The 16937-nt window shown below is 49.2% G+C and overlaps 1 protein-coding gene across 17 annotated transcripts in view; it reads right to left on the reverse strand.

Moving 5' to 3' along the window:
• The window catches only part of TNRC6A (trinucleotide repeat containing adaptor 6A), a 173912-nt gene that overhangs the window by 105301 nt on the left and 51674 nt on the right, over positions 1–16937 (reverse strand). The gene's annotated exons all lie outside the window — the stretch shown is intronic.

Genomic DNA, 16937 nt, shown 5'->3' on the forward strand with positions numbered 1-16937 from the left:
CTAGGAGTGAGGCCACTGCTTCAGGATTGCAGGGTTGGCCAGAAGCAAAAGGGCCTGAAATTTATGATTCTTACCAAACCCTGTACTTGTGATAACCTCGGGCCAACCATGCAGACATAAGAGATTCTAATAGTTTGGAACATCTTATGCTGGGATCTCTTGGCTCCTTTAGCAAATACACTTGAAAGGCCCTAAGTGATCCACACCAGGCTGAAGTGAGTTCAGTTAGGCTCATAAGAGAAGCCCCATGGCCGATTTGCAGGTGGAATCACGTGCAGACAACAAGCACAGGCAGCTAAAGAAGCCAATGTCCATTCTGCAGGATAGCTGATCTCCAACATAAAGCAAGGACAGGAAAGACTGACGAGTACAACTCACATGGCTGCAGGCCTCATGCAGGTGGCCTGCAGTCCACGGAGAGCTCTGCATCTGCACAATCTCAGTGGGGGACCAGACTGATGTGTGTGTGTGTGCGGGGGGGGGAGGGGGTGTTTTTTGACTGTCCCTGGTATTGTCATTTGCTAAGCATGCAAACACAAATGGCTCAACACTCAGTATCTAAACAGCTGGCATCGTGGCATCTACTATCAAGCAAGAATCTGGCACATAACTGTGCTGGGGGGGCCATGCCAGAGCCCAGGGCATCTGGATTACATCTGACATTTCTGACCAGGCTCCCTCTCCAATGGGCGGTCTGCCAACCCCTGGAGGGACTGGCGAGGCCTTTAAGAACAAAGAGGAAAGCGAAAGAGAGATGCAGCGTACCAAGCCCAAGCAGCGAAATACAGAGTGATCCATCATGGCATTAAAGTGTCGCCAAGCAGCGAGTCACATGTCAGGCACACAATTAACTGCGATATCCACTGAGACGGTTAGACATGAGGCCACACCAGGGACATGGCATTCGAGTCAAGCGAAGCTGCTGCTACTGCAGGGAGGGGCAAAAAAGAGGAGAGAATGGTGATCCAGACCGCCGTGTGGGAGGTGAGGAGATAAGGGACCTTCACAACTTCAGCTGCTTTGGAGATGTCATTGACTCTCTGGGATGAAGTCAAGGGTCACTACCCGGTGCACAGAGAAGCAACAATGGCTACCGGAGTGATTGGATCCCACCCTTGGGGCCATGTGTATGGTCATGTGCATTTGTCAAAGGGGCTGTAGATTTCCTATTCTTCATCCTCGATGGCTCAGGACCATCACACAGACCTTATTGTCCAGCAGTGCCGCAATACAAGCACCCCCTAAATCTTCACCCTGCTCTGAACCTTCAAGATATGCCTGAGCAGCAAGTCAGACCCACCAAGTTTCCCAGGGTTCCCAGCTGAAACCGCCCATTGGCTCAGGTTCCCAGACTGAGGAGTGATACCCAAGGAACACAGCCCAATGCTGGATAACGTGATCGGATAGTCGGTTGGCCAGTGAGGACCTGGGAGGACACCACTGTTTATTCCTTTGCTTTTAGATTGTAAGCTCTGTGGGGCAGGGACTATATGTTTGCACAGCAATTAACACTAGGGGCCTGTGACCTGGCTGAGGCCGCTAGGTGCTCCCGCAACAGAAATATGAAATAATCAGAGCAGTAATGAATCCCAAGCCAGGAACATTTCATTTGCTTTGGGGATTTCCCTTATAAAACTTCTGCAGAGACCTAGGGCTAAGCTCCCCTCCCTGCCCTATCCTACCCTGTATTATGGGGGACGGGGATTCGCTGTATCTGGGCCCCAATTTCCTTCTGACTGTTTTTTCCTCCTGGCATATTTGCTGAGGTGGAAGAGAGGATCCTCCGTGCTCCCCTTGTTTTGTCCTGCTCTCTGGCCAAGCAGAAATGGATGTAGCTTCCTCAGGGGACACTGTTATGTTAAAATTTGGCAAGCTCTTACAAACCCGAAACCTTTTGCTAATGGCCCCAGGCTATTGGTTTTGGTTTGTTTTAAATTTCTATGGAAAGGTTTTGTTTGTTTAGCAAAGAAGCCTCCTCTTGCAGTGTTTGGAGCGCACACGCCTAGCACTGAGCTGGTCAGTGGAGCAACAAAAGTGAAACCAAACAGGCCACTTCTATGGCCCAAGCAGAGAAAAAACGAACACTAAACAAACAGCATAAAGAATGGGAGGTAAAGAAGCTTTCTAAGAACATAAGAATGGCCATATTGGGACAGGCCAATGATCTCTAGCCCATCATCCTGTCTTTGACAGTGGCCAATGCCAGGTGCTCCACGGGGAATGAACAGAACAGGGCAATTAGTGAGTGATCTATGCCTTGTTGTCCAGTCCCAGATTCTGGCAGTCAGAGGCTTAGGGACACCCAGAGCATGAGGTTGTGTCCCTGCCCATCCTGGCTAATAGCCACGGATGGACCTATCCTCCAGGAACTTATCTAATCTTTTTTTGAACCCAGTTATAGTTTTGGCCTTCACAGTATCCCCTGTCGATGAGTTCCACAGGTTCCACGTTGTGAGGGGAAGTTGTTTGTTTTAAACCTGCTGCCTATTCCTTTCATTGGGTGACCCCTGGTTCTTGTGTTATGTGACAGAGTAAATAACACTTCATCATTCGCTTTCCCCACACCATTCATGACTTCATAGACCTCTCTCATATCCCTCCCATCATCTCTTTTCCAAGCTGAACTGTCCCAGGCATTTTAATCTCTCCTCATAGACAAGCTGTTTCATGCCCCTCATCATTTTGGTTGCTCTTCTCTGTACCTAAAAATCCTCTCTTAGTTTAATCATCTTAGGCATCATTTGTAACTCAAGGAAGGACAATGATTTTTAACCAGCCAATGTCCCCTTGCACTTGCCCCAAACACTGAGGAGTCAATTATATACCTGTGTAGTATCAGAGCAGCCTGAAGGATGAAAAGACAAGCTTTTTTTTTTTTTTAATAGTGATGACACGTGTGGGGGGAAAAGGGACTTTATGGTCCAGCCCAGTGATGAGCCAGCCTAAAGCCACCTTTTGCCTGCATCTCTCTCTGGCCTTGTGCCAAACACAGCTCAGTCTGACCAGGGAATTTGTCCCTGTGCATCTTAAAAAGGGGCCTTAGTATGTCATGTTTACAGAGCTACGTGATGTCTGATCTGTCACACAGCATGGGGAACGCTGCGTGTTCCAAGAAGGCAGGCTTAAGAGCCACAGAAAATAAATACTATCAAAAGCAATTTGAGACAGAGGACATGAATCAGAATGGGAATGGATCAAAGGCTCAGTCGCTGTGCAAGGGACTCCGATCCCCCTCCCTCGTTTTCAACATTGCTAGAAAAAACAGTGAAGCACTAGCAGACAAATGAGCCCTCTGGACCCAATTTTTCAAGTTAATGAGCTCCCATTCCAGAGCTTCGTAGGTACGGAGACTCCCAGCACCTATCCTTTGCCACTGCCTCTAATGAGCAGAGCCACCATCATCTATCTCAATATCTGCACAAAAGATGGGTTCTATCTGCATAGGAGAGGCGATGGAAACCCATTCCTGATTGCACAAGCTTTGCATTGTACCCTCAGCACAAACAGTGTTAGAAAAAGTCCTGCTCCCGTATTCCAGATGCAAGCACAGCAGGGAGAAAGGCCTGGGATTCGGCTAGAAATTCTCAGTCCCGACAGGAAGACACAGAGATTCCAAGATGAAGCAGGCATTGGCAGGGAGAGCAGACTCCAGAATCGCTGGAGTTTGGGGCTTGGATCATGCAAATGTTTAGCATTTTGAGATTAAAGGTTAGCACTGTGGCCAACACAGAAGTCTCTCGAAACCGGTCACAATACCACGACACGCTGAGCAACACACACAGGCATCTGTACTCTCTGCTAAACATGCCATAAGAAACCTGCAGCTTCTACCTGGCATATTTCTCTAAAGTCGGCGCCATTTAAAAAAAATTAAACCTACGTTTTCTTTTGAGGTGAGACCTGGCAATTTCTTCGGTACATTTTGTTCTTGCCTCTCTCCAAAATTGGGTGGGATTATGTGTCGTTCAGCATCACCATTCAGCTCCGTCTTTGTATTCCCCTGTTACAAAATAACCTCTTGCTTTATGAGGAAATTGCTTTTCTTGCCCCCAGGAACCTCGTTCCAGTCTCCATCAGGAGATTTCAAATGGACTTCAGTGTTTTATTAAAATTCTCCCTCATAATTACCCTTCTCGGGAACACGGGGAGAGTGATGGCTCCGGGTACGGGATCGTGCTGGAACATGCAAGTCACTCTCGTATTATTATGCTTAAATTAACAGGGATTTTTTTGTAAATTGAAGACTAATTTTCTCCTGGGAATAGATCATTAAATCACAGAATACTAATGAAAATTTACGGCATCCGGATGGGAACTGGGCGAGTGTTTGGGGGTTTTGCGCCAGCAAAATAAAGCTACAATAGAAGGGAAAGAAGCAACAACTTTATATTCAAGAAACACCACAGCAGCCGGAAGTACCAAGCAAAGCCTGACAAAAACCCACATCCCAAACAGCTCCAGTGATTCTTGGGGTGTTAGAGGAAAGGAACAACAGAGGCCTCCATCAACTGAGAAAAGCAAGTGAGAGCAGAAGTTTGTAGCTATGTCTAGGAGAAAGTGAGGGGGAAACCTCCATCATTTTGCCATCTTCTATTTGAAATTTGCCTGCCTGTCGTCTCTTTCCACTGCAAGAGTTGTGTTATGATGGCGGCTGGTGCTGCAGGCATAAGCTAGCGCTGATGGGAATGACATGGGAAGCATGCCAGCCAGGGAGAGAGAGATGGAGCTGGCGGAGGTACTGCAGGAGAGGCTGGCGCTGGGCCAGCGGCTAATTAGAACTCTGTGCTGCTGACAGTATGTCAGGCAAACCAGGGACAGCCTTGCCCATCACCATCGCTCGCCGTGCCTGCCCTGCTGCTGAGGCTCCACTGACCAGCATCACCCTGGCAACGGCGCCAGCTCAAGATGCGATGCATCATGTATTTATTAAAGAACAGCAGTTACACTTGACGGACGTTTTTTTCCAGTCGAACTCAATTTCTTTGGAGCAATAAGGTTCAATAGATACAGGAGCATGGAAGCGAGGAACTGCCTTTTTTGGAGGGGGGGCACTTGGGAGCGTAATGTCTGGGGGGCACAGAATGAGGAAATGCAGATTTCTTTATTGCTTTGATCATGCATAATTTAAATATTCAAACTACTTTGGAATTCATTGAATTATACATGAATTGCCCAGGCAGCATTTTTTTTGTAACTCCTGAAAGGCGTTAATTTTTTTCCTCCTCTGCCTTCAAAACCTTGAGTAACCTTAAAAACATTGTTTTTCAAATCCGAATCAGTTGCATCCCAGAATCACCTTGAGAATGGAGTCCATGCCAGCTGATAATGCTGCAGAATTAATGAGGATTTGGTAAGCACGTTCCGCCGCTGGCTTTGAGTCAATGCATCTTTTTGCATTGTTTAGAGTTACTTCAGCATATTTTAAGACTCTTCCATGCCTTATATACCTTATTTCAATGTAGGGAAATAACCACTGCATTAGCAAGCCTGCAGAACAATGGGATGAGAGCATGGGAAACAGGCAGGGAGGGACCTCACGCAAAGGGAAAGAGCCAAATATTAACAACACTGATGCTTTTGTTTAATCAGCCCAGAGGAGAGCAGAGCCCTGGAAGACAAGGACCAGCAGGGTCCGTGAAACTGGCATATTCAAATACCCTGGTGTCCCCTCCCTGCAGCTCATGCATAATTCCCATTAGCGTTAAAGGAGTGGCACGAACAGAGACTGCACCAGTGTTTGTTGCAGTCTTCTGCACAGACATAGCACTGCCCATTCACTTCAGAGCTAGCCCAGAACCGACTGTCCTAATACACGATCTGCAGCCCTCCTGGCTTAGTTCTAGCGCATCTACAGTCTGATCTCAGGGCCTGTCTACACAGCAAAAATGAAAGCGGTATAAGCAAAAAAACAAACCAAAAAGGCACTCTTCTAAATGCCCACCCAGGGAGCTAGCCAGGTATGATGACAGCAGTGTAATATCCTGGCACAGTTATGCTGGTCATTTCCCATGTAGACGAGTCCTGACAGACCCCAAACTGGGCACTTGGGCTCGGGCTCGGCCCCTCCCTAACTTTGTTTGTAAAGAGACAGAATGGTCTAATGCCCGAGCAGGGGACGAGAGTCCGGGCTGTATTTCCAGCTCTGCGAATGACTCACTGAGAGCCCCTCTCTGTCTAGTTCCCCATCAGACAGGGAGATGGGATCTGCCCTGCCCCGCAGCCACTGGGAGTGCAGGGGGTGCGTCAAAGTGCAGTTCCACTCAGACACACCACCCAGGGCTGCTCCCCGTGCACTGTAATGACGACAAAGACGTCACGTGTTTGCTGCCCTTTGTCCCGCTCAGCCCTGCAGGGCCAACTCAGCTACAAGAGAAGGCACTGGCTTCTCTTCTGGCTCATGCATCGTCAACAGGAGTGACAGACGCATTCCAATCACAGGGCCAAATTCTGCCTTCGGCTCGCTCGCTAAAGGCAGCGCAGTTGCACACCTGTAACAGAGGCCAGAACTTGGCCCACAAAAGCTCCCTTTTAAAGGCAGAGTCCTAGTTGGCTGCAGCTATTGAAACGTGCCCCGGCATGTGCGTTTGTTTGCAGATTTATTTTCGGCATTTCTTTGACGCTTGTCCCATGGTCATCAAGTGCTTATCCTAAGCTTGGAGAACAGGCCTGACCAGGCTGCCTTGGGGGCAGTGGCCAGGACAGGCTACGTCAGAGGCACGGGCCAGCGCACGTAGCCGGTCTGCACAGTGCTGAACAGGAGGGAAATTCCTGTCTGGCCCTTGCAGGTGATCACCCTACACCCTCAGCCATAACATCCAATTCCTCTTGAACAGCCCTGAATTCAACATGGCCCTGGGCTTACCTAGATGCAACTGTTGCTAGTTGCATAAAGTTACCCTGTCCCTTTAAAAACCCCGCTGCCCAGTACGAACCTTGGGAACCGAGGATCCATAGGCTGGCTAACGGCTGCAGCGTTATTTCCTTCTTTGTTAGAAATGTGCTGCCCTTTCCTCTCCCAGGGCCCCCTGGTTCTCATGTTACGCGAGGAGAGACTGCGTTGGTTACACTCCCCTCTGGAAGCTGTTGCTATTACCAGCCAATATCTGCACCTGGCCCAGTGTCCTAAACCCTGCTAGTTCAGCGTCCAGCGCCCAGGACTGCACAATAGGCAGACGCTCCAGCGGCGGCAGAGCTACCATGACCCTAGGGCGGAAAACCCCCTGACCACCACAAGCACAGAGAGAGGAAACTGAAGCAGAACACTGCCGAGACAAACCCCCGTGTGGCTGTGCCCTGCACTCTCACGCCTGGAATCATTTCCCAGTGCACTTTGAATCAAGAATGTGGAATGTACTGCACTGCATGCCTCTGGCCCGCAGAGATGGCAGCTTGTGTTTTCTAGCTAGCCAAGCAGCCAGATGTTTTAGGGAGGGAGGAAACACCAACAGACGCTGCCAGTCTGCGCTGCAGATGTGCGGTGAGCCTGCTTCGTGGCTTACAATAACACAGGCTGAGAAGAGCGACGTTTGCCACAGCTGGACAGTCTATTTGCCTTGTGTGCAGGGAGGGGGGAGTGTGCGAGGGCCTGGCTGTATTCTCTAGGATCTCAATAGCATCAGTGAGCACAGAGGTAAAGCAACCGTTCCTCCAGCTGAGGGGAGCGGGATGCTGCTCTGGAGTACCAACCCGTGCACCACGGGGGCCAGAGAAGCTCCTCTTTCCACTATGGAGATGCAGGCGTCCTGAGGGCATTTGGTTTGGTGAAGCTGGGCCAGGCCAGGCCAGAAAAAGACTTTATACACTGAAGCAGCCACATGGTGCTGAGACGGCCATGAAGCCCAATGCTTTTCCCATGGATGCAAAGTCCTGAACATGCCCTCTTAGCTTTTGAGAATCCTGCCTAGAGTCTCACCTGGCTTGTCCAGCAGCTTCCTGAGAGAGCCAAATGTAAAAGGACCAGAAGTCCTGGGTTAGCTGGGACAATCCTGATTCTCCAGAAACAGCTCTTGGGACACCTGAAATGTTCCATCTTTTCATCTCATCAGCCAAAATATTGGGATTTTGTAACAAGAAAATATTTGTCCAAGATGAGTTGCTCCACCGAGTGGAACTGGCTTTGTGTTTGCAAGGTGCTGGCCATCCAGTGGAAGGAGCGTCCAGTGTGATGAACAGCATTGGGGGTGAAAGGAAAAGTCACATGAGCACAGGCACTATCTGAGTTGATCTTTTGCTCAAAAAGACGGGTAGCCACACCTGACCAGTGTTTCATGAGGAGCTCGTTAAGACACTATGTCGCTGAGGGAAAATCCTCCATTCTGAGAAAGCATCTGTCTCACTGCTGTACCCATAAAAAAAAGTTGCCACAGAAGTGTCTTGGGTTTTGATTCTGACAATACAGTCACAGTATGCATGCAGTCCCTGGAATCCTCCTCGGCGAAGGGAATTCGGTCTCTAGCTGACTGGGCAGCCCAAGGGATGGTCATAGCTCACTGCTCAGCTCAGCTCTACGTTTGCGTCACCTTGTCACTTGGCACACCCTCCTGAGTGCGCAGGCCATGGGGAAACAAAACCAACACGGGTTGGGTCAGCCCTTCTCGTTAACAACTCCTTGCTGCCCCGGGGCTACCTCTGCTCCCGGTTCTCCCCTTTCCTCTTCACGGTGCTTCAATCTCATGGGAAGGCACAGAGGAGCTTGGCAAAAATCACTGTGCCAAGTTGGTGACTGAACTAAAAACGGACGGTGCGGCACAATGTGTTCATTGCTATAATGGGGCCTGAGCAGATGGCCCAGAGGGCTGCGCCTGGAATTCTCCCTTCTAAAGAGCTACAAGGTGAAGTTAGTGCTCGTGAGAAGTGCCAGGACAGCAGCCTTGGAGGCTGCACAGTGCCCAGCACCCATGTGCATCACCCCTCCCAGGGAGGGCCCCTTCTAGGGATCAGAGGGGAGCTAAGCCTCCATGACTCATTAATGCCTTGGCTGCTCTGTTGAGATTGCTAACGAGAGGACTAATTAGTGCCAGTTGTGATGCTGGGTGTTAGGCTCCGAGACACACCAATGGATTTAATCCAACAGCCATCAGATGATAATGCCTATGGTTGCTACCCACCTGGGTCACATATGAGCAGGCAGCTTGGAGGTGAAAAACCCTATTCCCAATTCCCTGAGCCATTCAGTCCCTCCGACTGTTGGAACCAGCAAAACAGAGAGGCCAGTCCCATTCCAGAACCTCTCAGGAGTTGGCATTTGAAACTATTTCAGGGAAGTGAGGCCAATGGAGATCAGAGGAACATACAAAAGTTCATTGATTTACGATTGTGGAAAATAACCAGGCACCATCAAAAGCAAAAGACCCCTAGACTTTAGAGCCAGCAACACCTGTCTGTGGACTTGTCCACAACAGGTCAATTTTTATAAACATTAGCTAACCCCTTTTAAAAACCTTGTGTGGATTTTAACGTGGGTTGGCTGCTCAAGGAGAGTCTTAGCAGGAGAACAGAAGCTGCAACATGACTAGCTAAAACCTGTTCAAATCCAGCTTGCTTTAAAATGTCCTACGCTAGGCTTTAAAATGGGTTGGTTAAACCAGGTTAGCTAACAGCTCCTTTTATCCTAGCGTGTGCCGAGGCATTCCCAGCATGGCCAGCACCACAGCTTCTTGGCAGCACACACGAACAAGAGCAGCGCCTATGTGCCAGGAAGGCCCCTCCTCCTCCTCAAGTTGCCATCGGGTTGTTTCCAAGGAGGGTTTTTGCAAGTCCAAAAACGCTCTCTGGAGAGAAAAAGAGGGAGCCTGAAGCAGAAAGGTCCACGGCAACAACTCTCAGGACCCGGGTCAACTGACTCAGGCTCTCACCACAGGGCTAAAATGGCAGTGCAGACGTTCAAGCTCGGGGTGAAGCCCAGGCTCTGAAGCCTGGTGAGGGGGCATCTAGCTTCATAGCATGAGCCCCGTGAGCCCTGCGATGCTGGCAGACCCGGTGCCCGCTCTTGTCAAGGCTTTAGGCCTCAGCCGAGCACTGACAAATTCATTGCTGGAACCCAGTCTGTCTCACCCATGTGTTAGACTGGCTCAGGCAGGAATTGGACTTATAACAATGTGTGTAGACTTTATGAAATGTTTGTTAGTAGCTAAATGTATTAACCCCGCTTATAAGGTCTATATCCCATGCTACAAGGTACTTAAGTGTTTGCGCTAGAGCCGTAAAGTGTTTGTTCTGAACTATGGAACTCACCAAACAAGGAAAAACGTTACCAAGCGCCAGATGGTAAATCCCTGGAAAGCAATCTCCTCTTGCCCACCAGGGAGGACTATCAAAACGAAATGGGCCATTGTGGGGCATCCCAATACAAAGATTTTTCATGGGTGTGCAGGGGCAATTAGCAGAGGCTCCGTGCAAAAGGACTCGTCCTATCAGCTTGAATTTGGGAAGAAGGAAATAAAGATAGTGAACAAGAACATTTTCCCTCGCTCTTTGCTGTTCGGACTCTCACGGGGCTGGAGCTAGGAAACAGAAGCAGCGATCCCCTGGGTTAGCCCTAAAAAACATCGAGAGCTGACAGATTACTGCAACTCTGTCACCTTTTAAAACTACAGACTGTAACTCACTCGTGTATCTAAACTTGTGTATCTAAACACTACAGACTAACTCATTTGCTTGCTTTGACCTGGTAATAACGCTCTCATTTCTTTTCTGAGTTAACAAATCCTTAGTTAGTTTACTATAGGACTGGCTACAAGTGTGGTCTTTGGTGTGAGATCTGAGGTACAAATTGACCTGGTCTCTTGGGACTGGGAGCAACCTGAATCTTTTGTGATCTTTGGTGTATAGCAACCAAGTATCACGAAGTCCAGCTTGCCTGAGTGGCAAGAGAGACGGGAGTGCCCCGTCTGTGACTCCCTGGTCAGACTGTTATAGTGCTTCAGGAGTTCACATTTGTTACTGCGTGGGTGAAATCTCATTATAGACCATACCACCAGCTTGGGGTCTCTGCCCTGCTTCTAGTCAGTCTGCCCTGACGATGGAACTCCCGGTCATGAGCCACTCCAGACAGCATGACTAGGCTGAGTCAATTGACCAGACCCTTGAGACTCTTGACATGTTTTGTCGTTGTTGTTGTTTCTGCTGTGCCCTAAAACAAACCTGGGCTTTCCAGCCACCCTGTTTCTTCCTCCCCTCAGTTAACTCACTCTTCATTATCCTTTCCTACCCTTTTTAATTTCTCTCTAAACTCAACCAGCTATTGCTGTTCAGACCGAAATAATTAATTGGAAAAAAATTGCCACTGTAGGAGAAAAGAGTGATTAAACCCATCCAGCGGACAATGGGGCAATCATCAGCCTAAGCATCTAATTACAGGGTTGGAGAGTATGGATGCGGGGATAATAACAGAGCCTTTTGTAAACTGTGTTGCCGGATGAGCTGAGAGGAGGGTCTGTGCTTGACTTTGCTCCTGGTTTCGTGCATGATTCCCAGAGTGAAAAAAGATACAAATGCAAGAATAACTGATCATTACAGAGTGAATACACATGAAGGGCTGCTGGAAAAACAAGAGCATCAGGCAGCACAAACACCTCTCCCATCCCAGCTCTCGGCTTGCTGGCTATACAGCACTCGCTTAAGACAAGTGCTCGGAGGACGGGCTTTCCCTTGAAAGAGACTTTGAGAGAGGGAGGCCAGCACAGGAACACTGTGCTTTTGGCCAGCCTATCAATACAAGGTAAGAGAACGGAGCACCGATGGAACCCCTGAGCCTGGCCAGTTTTTCTAGCCAAACACTTTCCTGCTTGTTTAAGGGCTGCATTCCCCCTGGACTTGGCCAAAGCATCTGGGCCCACACACTCCTCCGAACTCCTTGCTGAGTGTCATAGCAACAGGTTTCCGATCTCCCATGACACAAACAGGGGCAGGACCTCGTTTCCTCAAGCCATTAGACACTGGCTAGCACAGACGGCCCTGGGGGAAGAGGGAAGAGCATTCAAACCAATTCTGCCCTCCTGACAACTGTGCAGGATGGGGCTGAAATCACAAAGGAGGAGTCACTTATTACAGCTACTGAATTTGCTTCTTCTTATTCTGGGAAGGAGCCTTCTCCGGGGGCTCATGGCCAATGTCCTAGGGATGGAGCTCAGTAGCTCAATAATCAGAAGAGGAGTGTGCCATTTAATATGGCAGTGAAATGGCCCAAGGGACTGGGAACAGTGTAGAGTGGCCACCTCATCCAGCCCTCGCCAGCCTCCCTGGAGACTGCAGAGTGGTTACTGCTGGCCTCAGCAGGATGGGCCATGGGCACTGCACTCCTAACACCTACACACCTGGCTTGCCATCCAGGGTATTCACTGGGCCTGGGTTGCAGCATAACTAGGGAGATGTTCGTAACGCGACTGCCTGCTCTGGAGCAACAGGGAATTCAGCCCTGTCAATGAAACGTCCTTTTCCAGGGTGTTCAAAATACGATTTCAGATGGCTGGGAAGCAGTGAATGGGAGTTGCAGAAATGAAGTGTCCTGCTCACTCCTAATGGGATGCCCAGTAGACGGGGGGAAGATAGCTTAGTGGTTTGAGCATTGGCCTGCTAAACCCAGGATTGTGAGTTCAATCCTTGAGGGGGCCACTTAGGGATCTGGGGCAAAATCAGTACTTGGTCCTGCTAGTGAAGGCAGGGGGCTGGACTCAATGACCTTTCGGGGTCCCTTCCAGTTCTATGAGCTATAATAATATATGGAGATATACCTATCATATTATAGTGTGCACTGACCTATGCTCCCGTGGAGAAGGACACCACTATGCAGTAGCATTTACAGGTAGGTGGCGGTATGAGGGTCACTTCTCCTGGGGGAGACAAAAGTCTCTCCAACTCCAAAGCCCTGCTGCTGAAAGAGAAACACACACAGCTTTATCGTCTCAGGCTTCCACAGCAAGGCCAACGAGCTGCACCCGGCCACAGGGCGTAGCCAGCCACAGGGCACAAATCTCAGCTACAACTAGCCCAGGGCAGGCAGCTTGTGCTCTGCAGTTGCCCAAGGCTGTGCAGGCGATGACAGGCAGCATATGTGGACATGTAAACAGGAGACATAAAGATGGCAGAGGCAAGTGATCCTAAAGTAGGTATTAAATCCAGGCATTTTGCCACTGGCTGAGCATGCCCCCCCCTCCTGTGGAGAGCCACTCGGATGGAATCTTAAGCGGATTCTCTTCTGGAGGAGACATAACACTGAGGAATGACTTTCTTGACTGTCTGTGGTCATTAAAAATCCATAGCCAAGGTGCCCAGGCTAAACTACTTAAATTCAGATGCCGTGCGCCTCTTTACTCCCTCCCTTAAACCGCTGTGCAGTCTTGCTGGAAGCTGTTGAGCAGTTGTTGAGTTTCACCTCAGAGATGGCTGCATTTCAGTGAGGAATAAAGAGATCCTGAGATACGGTCTGAAATCATTCTGTTGAAATGCTTTGAGAGCATTTGTGGCTTTCACTATCTAATCTAGAACATAATTATTCATAATGCAAATGATGGCATGTTTTGTTAAGTTTGAAGGGAAGAACTGGTTACACGTCTGTGGTGGGGAGAAGGGCAGCATGATCAGAGTGTGAGAGGATCAAAGGAGACTTGAAAAACAGCAGCCGCAGATTTATGGAATGGAAAAAGGAGCAACTCACAATGAAACAACAGAGTGTAACAACCCCCGGCGCAGTTGTGATGGGATTCAGCCCTAAAGTATCTGAATCCCTTGTCTGCAATCTGCAGGAATACACCTCCAGCGGGTCGGTGTGGCATGCCTGTGTTTTATATCTGCATATTGAATCCCAGACACAATTAAACTAACAGAAAGGGATGAATCCTGGGGAACAACAAAGGGTGGAAGATGGAGAACGTACCAAAGAACAAGAATAAACAACCCATCCCATGGTGACTTAGCTATGGAGGGCAGGAGAGAGTGTGAAAAGCCACATCACTGGCCTGCAATAAATGGCACTGGCCAGATCAGTGTGGGGAAAGCAGCCGGGAGACTGAAAATAATTCCTTTGTTTTGAGCTCCTCTGGCTTGCAGGAATCTTGTGTGAGCTCAAATTACCAACCCGGCTCCCCCTTCCCGTGCTCCTTCCCAACCCATAGCAGTCACACCACACATTAAAACACATTTAGCAACCAATCAGGGACCTGTGACTTCCTATAATAAAGACATTTTTCATCTTCACAATCTCAATGAGAGCGAGTTTAAAGTGGTGTGAAATTGCAAACGGTCACGGTGCGCTAGCAGCCGAGGTTTCCCTAGGTATCCTTCATCCCAGCAAATAGAGTTCGAGCTGCCCAAAGCATATAAATCTTGAGCAACTCCAAGTCACTTTGAGTAATAGTTCATTTTCTGATTTAATTTTGACTGTGACCGCAGCTTCTAAAAGGCATTTTCAGCTGCGGGCTGGTTTGGGGGTCTTTTTCCTCCCCAAGAGCTAAACCGAGAAGAGAGGCAGTTTCGCTCCAGCTCATGACTGAATCTCAGCACAGCGAGGGAGGCGAGCACACAACCATTGGTGCTAAGCCCAGCAGGAGAGCAGCGGGGGTCCAGCGGTGGATTACCAAACAGATCTCATGAAGAACACAGACGCTACTCGCCTCCCTGCCCCCAGGAAATTAAGCAAGTCCTCGCCTGTAGCATGCCTGGTGTCTGCCCAGCTATGCCCAGGCACTCGGAGGAGCTGGAGACAATGCAGTACAGGCAGGTCATGCTAAGGAAAGTTGGGCCTGCAGGCTGGTCAGGAGCCTATCTAGAAATTCAGCCCCAGCTTAAGCCATCACAGCTCACCCTGATTTCAATGGTGGTGGTATCAGCCCAGGGCAGGGATGACTTTGGGTCACACCTGCCTGCCAGGACTTGGGGTAAGGAGAGAGATCCCAGGCCGCCTTGCTGGTTAAAATGAAAGGAATTTCTCTCCTCTCACGTGATGTTATCACTGTTGGTGAACAGGTCACATTTGGAAGTGGGCTGAGCTGCTGGCCTGTTCTCCAGGTGGCTGCTACCCTGGCCCGGCGTGTGGGTGTTATTCAATCAGACACAGGGGCCTGGCTCACCAAAGAAGCAGGTGCTGTGGCAAGGGGGCTGTCACACATCTCACAAGCAGTAGCTCGCCGAGGGTCCACCTTCCTGGGGGAGAGGAGCTGAACTAACTGCTTTGCTGATTCATTTCTAGGCCGTTCCCGAGGAGGGACTAGTGACGCGCTCCGAGCGATTGGGCCTTGTCAGGATGGTGTCTGGCAGCTTCAAGCTGCTGCCTGTTTTCCCCCCGGTGTAGCTGTTGTATGTGACTTGCATCTCCAGTGCTTGGCCAATTCACAGGGCTGCTCCCGTCCTCAGCGGGCCCTGGGAATTGAAAGCTCAGGGCTGTATTAGTAATGAGCACCTGTGTTTACAGTTAGTCTGTTAAGAGCAGGAATCTCACTCCAAACAGCTCTAGGACAACTAAATACATAGGCAGCCGGCCCTGAACCGAGGACTTGCCAGTAATGAACCAGGGTGACTGTTTCTCAGACTGCAAAAAGTTACAAAGGGATCTCACTTTAAACTGGGTGACTGGGCAACAAAATGGCAGATGAAATTCAATGTTGATCAATGCAAAGTAATGCACATTGGAAAACATCATCCCAACTACACATACAAAATGGGATCTAAATGATCTGTTACCACTCAAGAAAGAGATCTTGGAGTCACTATGGTTAGTTCTCTGAAAACATCCACTCAATGGGCAGCAGCCGTCAAAAACGTGAACAGAATGTTAGGGGCCATTAGGAAAGGGAGAAATGATAAGACTGTAAATATCACAATGCCACTTTATGAATCCATGCTACACCCACATCTTGAATACTCTGTGCAGTTCTGGCTGCCTCATTTCAAAAAAGCAATATTAGAAATGGAAAAAGTATCGCGAAGGGCAGTAAAATGATGAAGGATGTGGGGCAGCTTCCATATGAAGAGAGATTAAATAGACTGGGACTTTTCAGCCTGGAAAAGAGATGACTAAGGGGGGATATGATAGAGGTCTATAAAATCATGACGGGTGTGGAGAAAATGACTAGGAACATGTTATTTACCCCTTCACCTAACACAAGAACCAGGGGTCACCATATGAAATGAATAGGCAGCAGTTTAAAACAAACATAAGGAAGTACTTCTTCATACAACGCAGTCAACCCAGGGAACTCATTGCCAGGGGATGTTGTGAAGGCCAAAAGTATAACTGGGTTGAAAAAAGCACTAGAGAAGTTCACAGAGGATCGGTCCATCCATGGCTATTAGCCAAGATGGCCAGGGACGTAACCCCATGTTCTGGGTGTCCCTAAACCTCTGACTGCCAGAAGGTTGGATTGGATGGATCACGCGATAATTGCCCTGTTCTGTTAATTTCCTCTGAAGCTCCTGGCACTGGACACTGTCGGCAGACAGGATACTAGGCGGGGTGGACCATTGGTCTGACCCAGTCTGGCTGCTCTTATGGTCTTTTTCATTGTTCACAGCAGGGAGAGGCAGGTGAGAACAAGCACGGCTGGACCCTGGGGGACTGCACTGCACCCACCCACCAGTCCATGTCGCTGTAATTGCTGGAGGCCAGGAGCGCAGCACGTTGCAATTCCTACACAAACACTACAACTATCAGCATCTCACTCTGCGCTTTTGTGCTGGGCACAGATTTAATCTAAAATATTTTATGGGCTCCCTGTAAAGAAACAACCAAGCAGTTAGGAATATCGGTGAAGATGGAAACCTTGAGTCACTGCCAGACAACCTCCAAGTGGTTCTCAGTCACAGAAACATTTAATGACATCCACTTAGATTGGTAACGTCTGAAACTGGGTAAGCGAATCTGACCTGGAAAAGAGCCACTGCTCAGAGCCAGCCTGCAGCAGCTGGCAAAGACCAGGGCTTGGGTGAGGAGCAAAGCCTAAGCA

Source organism: Trachemys scripta, chromosome 10, assembly GCF_013100865.1.
Source record: "Trachemys scripta elegans isolate TJP31775 chromosome 10, CAS_Tse_1.0, whole genome shotgun sequence".
NCBI classification, from domain to species: Eukaryota; Metazoa; Chordata; order Testudines; family Emydidae; genus Trachemys; species Trachemys scripta.